The sequence below is a fragment of the Arachis ipaensis genome, chromosome B10, assembly GCF_000816755.2.
Source record: "Arachis ipaensis cultivar K30076 chromosome B10, Araip1.1, whole genome shotgun sequence".
NCBI lineage: Eukaryota > Viridiplantae > Streptophyta > Magnoliopsida > Fabales > Fabaceae > Arachis > Arachis ipaensis.
This window is the reverse complement of record NC_029794.2, coordinates 42,365,279-42,378,723: the sequence shown is the minus strand read 5'-3', so window position 1 is coordinate 42,378,723 and position 13,445 is coordinate 42,365,279.

Here is a 13,445-nt window from a genome sequence, read left to right as displayed (position 1 = left end):
CTCACCCCCAACAATGGGGTTTAGAGACTCATGCCGTCAGAGAATACAAAGTTTAGATCTGAAATGTCATGAGATACAAAATAAGTCTCTAAAAGTTGTTTAAATACTAAACTAGTAGCCTAGGGTTACAAAATATGAGTGGACTGTGATGGATGATGCAGAAGTCCACTTTTGGGGCCCACTATGTGCTGGGGCTGAGATTTGAGTGAGTCACGTGCAGAGGCCATTTGTGGAGTTGAACGCCAGTTTTTATGCCAGTTTGGGCGTTCAACTCCAGTTTTTTATCCTTTTCTGGCGCTGGACGCCAGAATTGGGCAGAGAACTGGCGTTGAACGCCGGTTTACGTCGTCTATCCTTGTGCAAAGCATGGACTATTATATATTGCTGGAAAGCCCTGGATGTCTACTTTCCAATGCAATTGGAAGCATGCCATTTCGAGTTCTGTAGCTCCAGAAAATCCAATTTGAGTGCAGGGAGGTCAGAATCCAACAGCATTAGCAGTCCTTTTTCAGCCTGAATCAAATTTTTGCTCAGCTCCTTCAATTTCAGCCAGAAAAATACCTGAAATTACAGAAAAACACACAACTCATAGTAAAGTCCAGAAATATGAATTTTTCCTAAAAACTACTAGAAATAGACTAAAAACTAACTAAAACATACTCTAAACTACATGAAATTATCCCCAAAAAGCGTATAAAATATCCACTCATTAGGGTGCAGTTACATATTTTCTATGAGGGTCTTTCTTACGAATCAAAAAAGGCAGTAGACCACTCATCTGGGGGATCTCTGAACAAGAAGAAGACCATTGAAGAAGTCATAGATGTCATTGAGACTGTAGCTAAGAATGATTACTTCTATGCTTCTGAAAGGGGCAATACTAGAGGAGTGATGGAGCTGAACAACATGGACGCACTGCTGGCTCAAAACAAGATGATCACCAAGCATCTGGCTGACCTTACCAAGAAGATGGAAAGGAACCAGGTGGCAGCAGTCACCACCTCATCAGTAGCCCAAGAAGGAGTGAATGCAGAGGATGAGGGTGACCAGGAACAAGCTAACTACATTGGGAATTCACCCAGGAAGATCCATGATCCATACTCCAAAACTTATAATCCTGGTTGGAGGAACCACCCAAACTTTGGGTGGGAAAATCAACAAGATCAAGGCCAAGATCAGAGACGTCACAACCCCAACAATAATGCAGCTCATCAACATTCCACACAGAGATCATATCAGCACCTACCTAACAATACCTCTCAACATCCATATCAAAACTAAAATGGACTTTCTCATCCCTCTAATCTCAACTCACCATCATCCGAAGATAGACTCTCAAGGATTGAGACTCTACTTGAAGGCATATGCAAGGAAATCCAAGACAATAAGGTGTTCAAGGAGGAGGTGCGAGCCAATATCAAAAATCAGGGAGACACCATCAAGAGGATGGAATTTCAAGTGGGATACCTCTCTGAGAAAATTCCCAAACCTACTGACAGCTTCCCAAGTGACACAGAGAAAAACCCGAGAGGTGAAGCAAAGAAAGTGAGATGGGAAGAATGCAAGATGGTCACTATAAGTGATAAGGGGACTGAGGAAGAGCTGAACAAACCCTTAGAACACTCTGGAGATACTTCAGCAGATAAACAAGAAGAGAGTAACCAAGAAACCAAAACTACACAGAAGGAGATTATGAACCTCTATGCACCTTTTTCCCCAAAGACTCAAGGGTGGTGTAGAAAAGAGAATATACTCAAAGTTCCTCGACATGTTTGCATCTCTCCATGTAAACATACCATTTATCAAGGCTCTCCAACAGATGCCCTCATACATTAAGTGTATGAAGGAGCTGCTGACCAGGAAAAGCTCACTCAAAGGAGGGCAAACAATAGTGATGAATAAGGAGTACAGTACTCTCATTCAACCAGAGTTGCCTACAAAAAGGAAGGATCCAGGGAGTTTTCACATCCCCTGTGCCATAGGAGAAACAGTGATTGATAAGGGACTCTGTGATCTGGGAGCAAGCATTAATTTAATGCCTCTATCCCTCATGAAGAAGCTGCAGATCAATGAGCTAATACCCACAGACGTAGTCATCAGGCTGGCTGACAAAACTCAAAAACAAGCAGTAGGAGTGATTGAAAATGTGTTGGTAAAAGTTGGAAACTACTTCCTTCCCACAGACTTTGTCATATTGGAAATGGAAGAGAGTTGCCTCCATCTAATCATATTGGGAAGACCATTCCTAGCTACAGCCAGAGCACTTATAGATGTGGAGCGAGGAGAGCTAATACTGAGGATACATGATGAACAACTTACCTTCAAAGTCTTCAAACCCTCACAAGAAGCAAATCAAGAAAATAAGGAATCAAAGGAGGATCACAATAAGGCACTGGTGGAAGAGACAAGCACTGAAGCACAAACAATAACCCTGGGAATCCCTTTGGTTGATAAGCAATACAATCAGAAGCCACCACATCTAAAGGAAACCCAAGAGGAGCTATAACCACCAGAGTCATATGAGACCAGCAACAAAATCTCCTTGAGAAAAGAAGCCACAAGGAGAAGGAGAGCATTAAAAGAAACAAGGAAGAAGGCACCAAGGGTATGGAGGAACAAGAAGATTCCTACAGAAGACTTCTCTATGGGGGATAAAGTAATATCTGCCCATTTCCCAGTTATTCCACCTCATCTACCCACCATTCCATCTCAGCTACCTAAAGTCTATACCATCAGCAGAATTATATCCTTGGTACATGTGGAGATTCTTAATGAAACCAACGGAGATAGATTCACTGCGAGAGGGGAAGACTTGAAGCATTACCAACCACCCTAAAAAAGGAAAAATGTCAAGCTAATGACGCTAAAGAAGCGCTTCATGGGAGGCAACCCATGTTTTATATGCTTTATATCCTTTCAGTTTCTCCTTAGGATGTTTAAAGTAGTTAATAAAGCAAGGTTCATGAATTCCAAATCAACTTTGTCAAACACTTAAATGAATCCTTATATGCAACATATAGTGAACAACAAGTTTGGTGTTCAAGGCACACTAAGAGAACATAAATGCAATTCATATCGTGTTACTCTTAGAACCTTGAACAAAACTTTTTACACCACATGGCCACAAACTAAGTTTGGTGTCACCAATGTTGCATACATGGACAATTAATCAGTCAGTTGGGTTGAATTCATGAATAGCACTTAGTTAGTTAAAAATAAAACTTTAAAAAGTAGTTATTCCACTTTCTAATTTTGCCGCCAACTTTCAAATTCATTAATTTTATTCTCTTGTCTTGTTTAGGAAATGAAGGAAGGATTGAAGAGAAAGGATGGGACAAATGAAGAGGAGAATTCGGCCACTTCACAAAAAGGAACTATACACATGTCTTCAAGGAGAATACATTGGGAAATGTTGCCATGCAACATTGGAAGAATAATACCCTTGGAGACCGAACCAACCCCATCATAAAAGTGATGATCCTTGTGCCCATCCCATGCTAAACCCCATCCGTTCATTATTAGCCTACACCATCAATCCACACCTTTCATTTACTCACTACTTTTCTATATAAGTGGTTCCTAGTCCTACCTCTTTGCATTCCAAATTCCCTTTCTTTATACTTCTCACTTTCGGAACTCAACACCTCTTTCCCCATCGAAATCACTCTCACCCACTCCCTTAACTACACCCTATCCTAACCAGGCCGAATTCCATCATCTATCCATACTCTTCAACACCTTCACATATCAAAAGTCATTTATAGCATCAGCGAGCTCCAAAAGGCGAAAGGGAAAGACACCGATGGAGAGCACTCCTTTTGATGAAGGAAGGTTCAAGACCGCATTCCATGAGCTTCAATTTAAATGTATAAAACACAAGAAATTATTGCCAGAGCTAACATTCCAATTCAACGAAGATCAGTGCCCGCAAATTAGAGAAAAGATTGAACAGAGGGGTTGGGAAGAGCTCACGAACCCAGAAACAAAAATAAATACAAATCTCATTAAGGAGTTCTATGCCAATGTAGCCAGAGAAGACACTACTGAGGCTCCTACTTTCAAAAGCTACGTGAGAGGAACAGAGGTAGACTTCAGTCCCAATGCTATAATGAGGACTCTTCATCTGAGATCACAACATTTTGAGGAGCCCAGTTATCAAGCAAGAATAAGCAATGGCCCCGAAAATGATGAACTTGAAGAAATTGTGAACGACATGTGTGTCATAGGAGCAAATTGGGAAAGGTATTCGGATAAGAGGCCACGGTTTATTAGAAGAGGAGACCTCATCCCAGAAGCCAAGGGATGGTTTGAGCTTGTGAGAAGATCTATCCTCCCAGCCTCAAACAATTCTGAGGTCAACATTGCTCGAGCTACTGTGGTGCATTACATAATGAGGGGTGGGGACATCAATCTACATGAAATTATAGTTGAGGAAATTCAAGACATAGCTGAGAAGAATGATCCGAGTGCTCGACTTTGCTACCCCAGTACCATCCTCAGACTATGTATGAAAGCCAAGGTAGTCTTCGAAGATAGCAATCCAAATTGGGTAAACCCTGGGAGGTTAGTTATGCTCCAGCGTATAACCTATGTGGCACCCACTCAACAACAAAGAAGGCCTCAAATAAGGAAAAAAACATCACAAGAAGGACCTCACCAAGAAGAACTTCACTAAAAAGAACCTCATCAAGAAGAATACCAGCAAGAAGAGTACTATGATCCAACTAACATAAACCTGAATCACATTCAAGGAGCCATTGAGGATCTAGCAAGGAGATACATGGAGGGACAAGAATAACAACTACACTTTCAATCCCAAAGGATGGATTGTCAAGAAGAACTCCTCTCTAATTGGTTGAATCAACAAGGGGAATGGCAGAAACAACAAATTGAGCAGCAACAGAAGCATTACGCCCAGCTCACCCAAGCCATCAATCAAGTAACTGAAAGGTAAGAGCATCAAGATAAACGCCTTCAAGAACTCAACTAACGTCAGCTAGCTCAAATGAAAGCATTCAACGAGTTTAGCATGCTTAATAAAGGACGACAACTACACAGAGAAGAATTCAACATAAACACTCGGGCCAAGTTGACCCATGTGGTTGGGCATATGCATAACTTGCACTCTGCGATCCCAAGGTATGATACAGTCCAAAAAGACCTAACAGACCAAGAAGAAAGGAAAGTGAAACGACAGAAGGAAACATTGAAAAAGAAGATGGAAGATGCTGGCTTCTGGAAAAAGTTGGTTGGAAAGCGCAAGGGAAATGGGGGTTTGAGCACTCAAGAAGAACACTAAGAGGACAAACAAGAGAGAGAGCATGGACACCCTCATGAGTAAAAGGTGGCGAAGTTCTTTTTCATTTTTCTTTCTTTCAATGTTTAAATAAGGAAAATCATGTATGAAATAGAACATGCTTCCATAATAGCTTAGGCATTTTCAATTCTGTCTTTAGAATTTTCAGTTATTAGTTCTATGTGTGCTGGTCCAAGTTACTTGTTTTCACTTTCACCTTGCTTAATTGTATGCTTGCTCTTTAAGGTTAAATAAAAGAAAAATGTTATGAAAAACCAGAGTGGGGTTCATCTTATGAAGTAAGTCCTCAAGGTTCGTGGTGTGGTAATAGATTAGCTAAGTTGGATCACCTATAAGGTATGAGGGCACTCATGTGTATTGAATTACATGCTTGAAGCACATTCTATAAGACTAGCTAAACAACAAGACCCCAATAAGAAAAAGAGAAAGGACAATAAGAGTTTGAAAAAGAAAGAAAAATAATAAGGAATAAGGCTAGGCATCAAGGGTTTAAATCTTGAGGGATGTGTCTATGGTGTTCCTGTACAAAGGATCTGCTTGGATGAATAAGTTCTCTGGAGTGCTTCATCACTTGGTAACTTGGGTTAACTAACCCGGGATTATCAACTGAAAATCCACTATCAAGAGCAAACTTGCTATAGAAAATTTAGTGATCCAAAGAGATGCTGGACACCAAGACCTCAAGTAAAAGAAAATAATAAACCATATGCCTGTAGTGTGCATGTATGGGGGAGAGAGACTCGAGGCAGTAGGTCCTTACGGGTGTTTTAACACCTAACACCTTGAACCAACTGGTTCGAGAGTGTTGGCTGAAAGCTTATTTTAAAGAGTTGCCCTCTCACAGAGCACTTAGCCTAAGAATGCAATAAACCCTAAAAAGAAAGGGATATCAAGGAATAAAGATCTCATAGGATGCAATTAAGCAAGTATTCAAGAGCATGATGAGGACCTGGAAACCAGTAAAGGAATGAACCTAAGTTGCTATGCATGAAACCCCATAAACCAAGAACTTTACTTCTATAATAAGAACTTGTTTCTCTTGTTCTTTCATTCATCATTCTTATGTTTCAGTACTTGCTTAGGGACAAGCAAGCTTTAAGTTTGGTGTTGTGATGCCAGGGTATTTTGGCCAGTTTCACTGACCTTTTCTTTACTATTTTAGAGTAGTTTCATGCATTTTCTTAGTAAATAAGCAAGTTTTGGGTAAAAATTCACTTACATCTTGATTCAAGCAAAAATTGTGAATTTTACATGATTTCATGAGAATTATGCATGAATTGAATGATAAAATGGATGATGCATGATCTCATGATTTAGAACCAAGCTTTGATACACTTTATTTGCTTGATTTCAGGACAAAGGAAGCAAGGAAGAGCCACGTTAGTAGCCATGTTAGTCTAACTAACGTGACCAGTAACGTGGGATGGGAGCTAGCTTGCAATGTTAATGGAAAAAGTGATCACCAATAACGCCTTTGAAAGCCATCATAGCCCACGTTAGTGGCCATGTTAATTACATTAACGTGGAAGCTAACGTGGAGGAAAAGGGAAGCTCCAATGTTAGTGGTAAAAGTGAATACCACTAATGTTCTAAAAAGGGCACACTTGGCCACGTTAAGAGTCACGTTAATTTCATTAACGTGAACTCTAACATGGGAGAAACAAGGAATCGCCAACGTTAGTGACACTCACCTTTGTCACTAACGTTGGACTAAGCCAATATTGCCCACGTTAGTTGCCACGTTAATTACATTAACGTGGAAGCTAACGTGGAGGAAGGAATGATGGGCCAACGTTAGTGACACTCACCTTTGTCACTAACATTGGAGATGGCAATCACCACCACGTTAGTGGTCACGTTAATGCAATTAACGTGAGACACTAACGTGGGAAGAAGGGGCGTTTGAAGCATTAGTGACAGAGGTAAGTGTCACTAACGCTTTCGAAGCTTGGGCATGCCCACGTTAAGGGCCACGTTAGTTAGACTAACGTGGGAAAAAGAAGCAAGAAGCAACGTTATTAGAAAAGGTGAATGCCAATAACGTTTGTGAAGGACCAAAAGCCAACGTTAGGGGTCATGTTAGTGCCACTAACATTGAAGTTAACGTAAGTCAATTAAGGTTTGGAGCATTAGTGAAAAAGGTTATCGTCACTAACGTCTTCGAACCCAAATTCACACTTAACATTAACACCACTAACGTGCTAACTAACTTGCTACCATGCCTGACTTACTTTCTCTCTGCAAACAAAGCTAAGCCCACTGAAGACTGTAACTGCTTCAACTAAAGATCCAAAGGCCCATATCCAAGACTTGAAGAGCCAACTAGAAGATCAGAAGAGTAGTATATATAGGAGTAGTTTTGAACTAGTAAGCAGCTTGGCATTTTGGAGAACTACACTCTGTATATTTTACTGCAACTTCTAGATTTAATTTCAGAATGTACTTTTCATTTTCGCCTTCCATTTCTAGAGCTATGAACAACTAAATCCCTTTTCATTCGTTTAGGGAGCTCTGTTGTAATTTGATGGATCAATAATAGTTTTCATTATTCTTCTTCTTTCTTTTCTCTTGATTTTACTAGAAAGCTTTCAATCTTCATCCAATTGGGTAGTTGTCTTGGAAAAGAAGCTATTCATACTTGGATCTGTTCGGAACCTTGGAAGAGGAATGAAGAGATCATGCTAGAAATGCTTTCTCATGTTGGTCCAAATTGGAGTTTGGATAGATATAGTGACATATAATCCTACCAATACTTTGATTTGGGAATGCATGTGGTATAATCAGTGACCATACTTCATCTCTTCTCATGAGCAATTAAATCAAGGAATTGGGCAATTGTTCAAGTTTAGAGAGATTGGGTTGCCAAGGAATTGGAATCCAATCACTTAAGAATACAACATCTCCTGAGCCCAATGAATCCCCCATTTCTGATCTTACCTATTCTCTTTATTATCTGCCATTTACTTTTATGCTCATCTTCCCAAATCCCCATTTAAGATTCTGCAGTTTACTTTCCGCCCTTTACATTTTGCCATTTATTTCCAGCACTTACATTTTCTGCTATTTACTTTCCCGCCATTTAATTTCCTGCAATTACTCAACTCAAATTTCTGCTTCTCTCAACTAGAACATTCCTCTAATTAAAGTTGCTTGACCAATCAATTCCTGTGGGATTCGACCTCACTCTATTGTGAGTTTTTACTTGACGACAATTCGGTATACTTGCCAAAGGAAATTTTGTTGAGAGACAAGTTTCCGTGCATCATTTTCAGACCTAGTCTCAGCAGCCGGAGTCTCCTACAGAGCTGGGGTCACCAAGGCTATGCTTCCACGAGATGATCAGTATGTCCCTAACGGAAAGTATATCAGACCTCCAGCAGCCACTATCAACCGGAGCACAGACCCAACGGAAGATATCCCTTCTCCTACCACATCACAAGCACCTTCAACAAACCAACTGCTCCATCAGATACTTGAGAAATTGGACCGGCTTGACCGGAAAGGAAAGCAAAGGGAGCGCCGTAACAAGCGCCAATTTACATACCTCAAGGAGCTACTTGTTGGTAACCATCCACCTGAAGAAAAACCAGACACCTCGGACTCCACTTCATTTACAAGCACAGGGAGCCATGACGGTCCCGATTGTGGAGATGCTGCTACCAGCCCCCCGTTGTTCCTTACTGATGGCACCGAGGACGGTGCCAAGCTTTAAGTGTGGGGAGGTCAGTCAGTGCCTGACTTCCGGAGGTGATTTCTCTTTCTTAAACACCAATTAATTGTTTATTTTTCCTTTTTCTTTTGTTTAGGATAGGATAAATTGCATAGTAATAGGTATTTTGCATGCATATTCTATTTGGTTGAAAAACAATAAGTTTCTTTTTTAAGACCCTATTTTTGAAAACTTTCACTAATTTAAATCAAAACTTTTGTGTTAAACTTGTTTGGAAGTTATATTTGGAACATAGTTTAAAGCTAAGAACACACAAAGCTCTGAGATTTGAGCTTAATTACATGGTTACATTATTTAACCATAAAATTTTATTCTTGTATGTTTTGCTTCTCTATGATTGTAATCTATATTTTGTTCCATCCTATATGTCCAATATTTAATGTGTTATATGCATGCATATGATTGAGGCCATTATTTTATTAGCTCACTTATCCCAAATAGCCTACCCTTCCATTTACCTTTGTTAGCCACTTTGAGCCTTTTAATCCCATTTGTTCTATATTTTACCACATTACTAGCCTTAAGCAGAAAAATAAGTAATACCCCAAATTGAATCTTTGGTTAGCTTAAGATAGAAATTGTGTGTCAATAAAGTGTGGGAAGATTGTGGGAACATGGGTTAATAAGGGAATGTGTCATGATAAAATATTGAGAATTTGGGTACCTACTCATGTGAAACTAGAAAAAAATATAAATCCATGTGCATTGATAAAAGTTATGTTTGCTTTGAAAAAAAATCCAAAAATATTCAAGTAATTAAGTAATTAAATAAATGAATAAGGGGACAAAATTACCCCAATGCTAAATAAAAAATCAATCCATATGTAATACAAGTTAAAAGAAAAGTTGATGCAAGAGTATGTAATACAAAAGTGGAAAAATTTTGGGTAGCTAGGCATGAATTTAAAAAGTATATGGGATGTATGTATAGGTAAGAGCTTAGCTTAATCAAAGATTCAATTTATAGCTCACTTAGATATACATATATACCCTCACCTTAACCTTGTCCCCATTACAACCTTGAAAAGACCTCATGATGTTTGCATTGGTACATTAAATACTTGTTGATTGGTTAGGTGAAGAACAAGGTCTAGAAAGCATGATTAGAGAAGAGTAGAGTGATTACCCCATACACTAGAGTGACTAGAGTGCATATACACCATTAGTGAGGGTTCAATGCTTAATTCTATGTTCCATGCTTTCATGAGCTGTCTTCCTACAAGGTTACTTGTTTTTACTGTATAAACTTTAATTAGTGGAATTTGAGTGATTTTTGTCTTAGAGAACTTATTTATTTTAACCAAGTAGGCAAAATCATTTTATCATATAGTTACATTCATATACATAGGTTGCATTGCATTGCATGAGTCTTATTTTTCCCTACTCATTTATTTTATCTCCTTAAGCTAAGCATGAGGATATGCTAATGTTTAAGTGTGGGGAGGTTGATAAACCACTATTTTATGGTTTATCTTGTGTTTAATTGAGTGGTTTTATCAAGTCTTTACCCATTTATTCATATGATTTGCATGATTTTACGATTTCCTCCTAGTATTGTTTTATGATTGAAAACTTGCTTCATAGAGATCTTTAATTTGTATATTTTAATTCTCCTTTATACCATTCGATACCGTGATCTGTGTGTTAAGTGTTTCAGGCTTTATAGGGCAGGAATGACTTAGAAAATAGAGAGGAAGCTTGCAAAAATGGAAGGAACACAAGAAACTAAGGAGATGACCAGTGAACACTGACGCGCGCGCATGTCTCACGCGAGCGCCCAGAATGGAGAAAATTACAGCAATGCGTGCGCGTGCCTGACGCGTACACGCGGATTGGTGTCTGCACAAAAGACGCGCACGCCTGGAGGACGCGTACGCATGACAAGGAAAAATGCCAAATGACGCGCACGCGTGACTGACGCGTATGCGTGACCTGCGCGATCTGCAACATTAACAGAAAATGCTAGGGGCAATTTCGGGCTGCGTTTTGACCCAGTTTTCGGCCCAGAAACACAGAATAAAGCCAAGAAACAAGTAGAGATTCAACACACACAGAGACACATTCACATATTCTCATTAGGATAGTTTTTAAGTTTTTAGATCTGAATCTAGAGAGAAATTACTCTTCCTCTAGGTTCTCTTTACATTCCTAGTTTATTGCTTTTGCTTTTGGATATTGAAGAGTCATTACCTCCGTCGAAGATACTATTCTAGTTTGTTTCTTTACTCTTTTATTGATTTATTCCATATTCTTAATTCTTGTTTAAAGTGGTAATTGGATTATTTTCATGGATTGTTAATGCAAAGAATTACTTTTATTTTTAATTAAATTCAATCCCTATTTTATTTGATTTATTATGTCTTCTTCTTATATTTCTATGAGCGTTATATCCATGTCAATGGAGTAGATTCCTTACTTGACATGGGGGTTAATTAAAAGGAGAAACTTGAGTTGGAAGGCTTAAGTGATGGTTGAATTGGAAGTTGTTGGCTAGTTCTGTATTTACTAACGCTAGACCTTCCCAAGGGAGAGGACTAGGGTTTGCGAATAAGAGTTAGCTCAATCACTTGACTTTCCTTTATTTAGTAAGGGTTAACTAAGTGAAAACAACAACCTGTTTGATACTACACTTAAGAGATCCCAACAAGGATAAAACTTTCGACTAATCATTCCCCCAGTCAAGGCTTTTTATTTAGAATGTTATAAATCTCTTTTAATTTTCATTGCACTGAATTACAATTGTTTATTTTCTGTTAATCAATTCTCAAAACTCTCGGAAAACCCCTGATTAATAAATTAGCACCCCTTTTTAGCAACTCGTTGGGAGACGACCTGGGACTCATACTCCCAGTATTTTTATTCTAAACCTTTTTTTGTGACAACCTTTCTAAATTGATGAGGCAGATTTTCGCTGGTTAAGAGCTATACTCGCAACGTTGTTCTATTATATTATAATCTCTTAATCAATCTAAATTCTTCCGCTCGTCAATAGGCAGTAGCTGGATTGGAGAAATCATTCTGGATTGGAGGGGAGTCCAAAATCATGCATCACATCTCCTGACACACACCCTTTTCATCTTTATTTTCTTTTACTTTCCTTTGTAGCTGTAGTTCAGTTTTAATTTGTAATTTTCAATTATGAACTTTGAATTTTCAATTCCAGTTTTAAATTCTTAATTCTCATCTTTATTTTTTTTTGTATGTCTTTTCTTCTCTATTGAATAGAGCAATAAACAACTAACTCTTTTCATTGGTTAGAGAGCTCTGTTGAAATTCAATAGATTAATTTGCTTTTATCACTCAATCTTCTTCTGTCTTTTCTCTTCATTTTACTAGAAAGCTTTCGATCTTAATTCAATTGAGCAATTGTCTCGATGGAGAAGTTGTTCATAATTGGATCTCCTCGGAACCTTGGAAGAGGAATGAGGAGATCATGCTAGAAATGCTTTCTCACATTGGATTAGATTGGGGTTTGGATGGATATAGTGACATGTAATCCTACCAACACTTTGATCTATGAATTTGTGTGGTATAATCAGTGACCAAATTTCATCTCTTCCCATGAGAAATTAAATCAAGGAATTGGGCTATTATTCATGCTTAGAGAGATTGGTGAGAGAAGGAATTGGGATCCAATCACTTAAGATTGCCAAGAAGATCAATGAATGCATTGATTGAGGAAGAGATGAAAGCAATTGATCCAGAGATTGCAATACCTTTATATCCCAATGCTTTCTTTTCATTTTTTACTTTCTGTCATTTACTTTACATTTATGTCAATTTTACTTTTCTGCACTTTACTGCTTTTATTTACTTTCATGCAATTTACTTTTCTGCTGCTTATCAATCCAAACTAAACCATCTAACTGGGCTAACCAATTAACTATTGATTGCTTAATCCGTTAATCTCTGTGGGATTCGACCTCACTCTTGTGAGTTATTACTTGACGACAATTCGGTATACTTATCGAAGAGAATTCTTGTAGTGATACGAGAATTCTTTCATCATTAATGTTACATTGATGATTTCCATGATTAATTGAGTTGTTTGAATAATTTTGCATTGATAATTGTTAGTGGGTACTTGTTATTTCCAATTTAATTGTATTTTGAATATGTCTTTTAGTAATGCTTACCATGTGTTTGATGAAATGTTTCCTTTAATTATGGAGTAGTTTTCTTCACTCTTGGCCTAGGCTAAGGAAATTGGGTAAACTTGAGTCATTGGGTCTAATGGATTTAATGATTTGAGAACCCTTAGTTATCAATTTGATAACCATTGACACTAGCCTACTACTAAGTCAAATGGTAGCTAGGTTGGACCTTATGGATTGATGTTGACCAAGCCATTTAATATACTTCAAGTATAGAAGTAAACTTAATGAGTTTGGTTCCTCA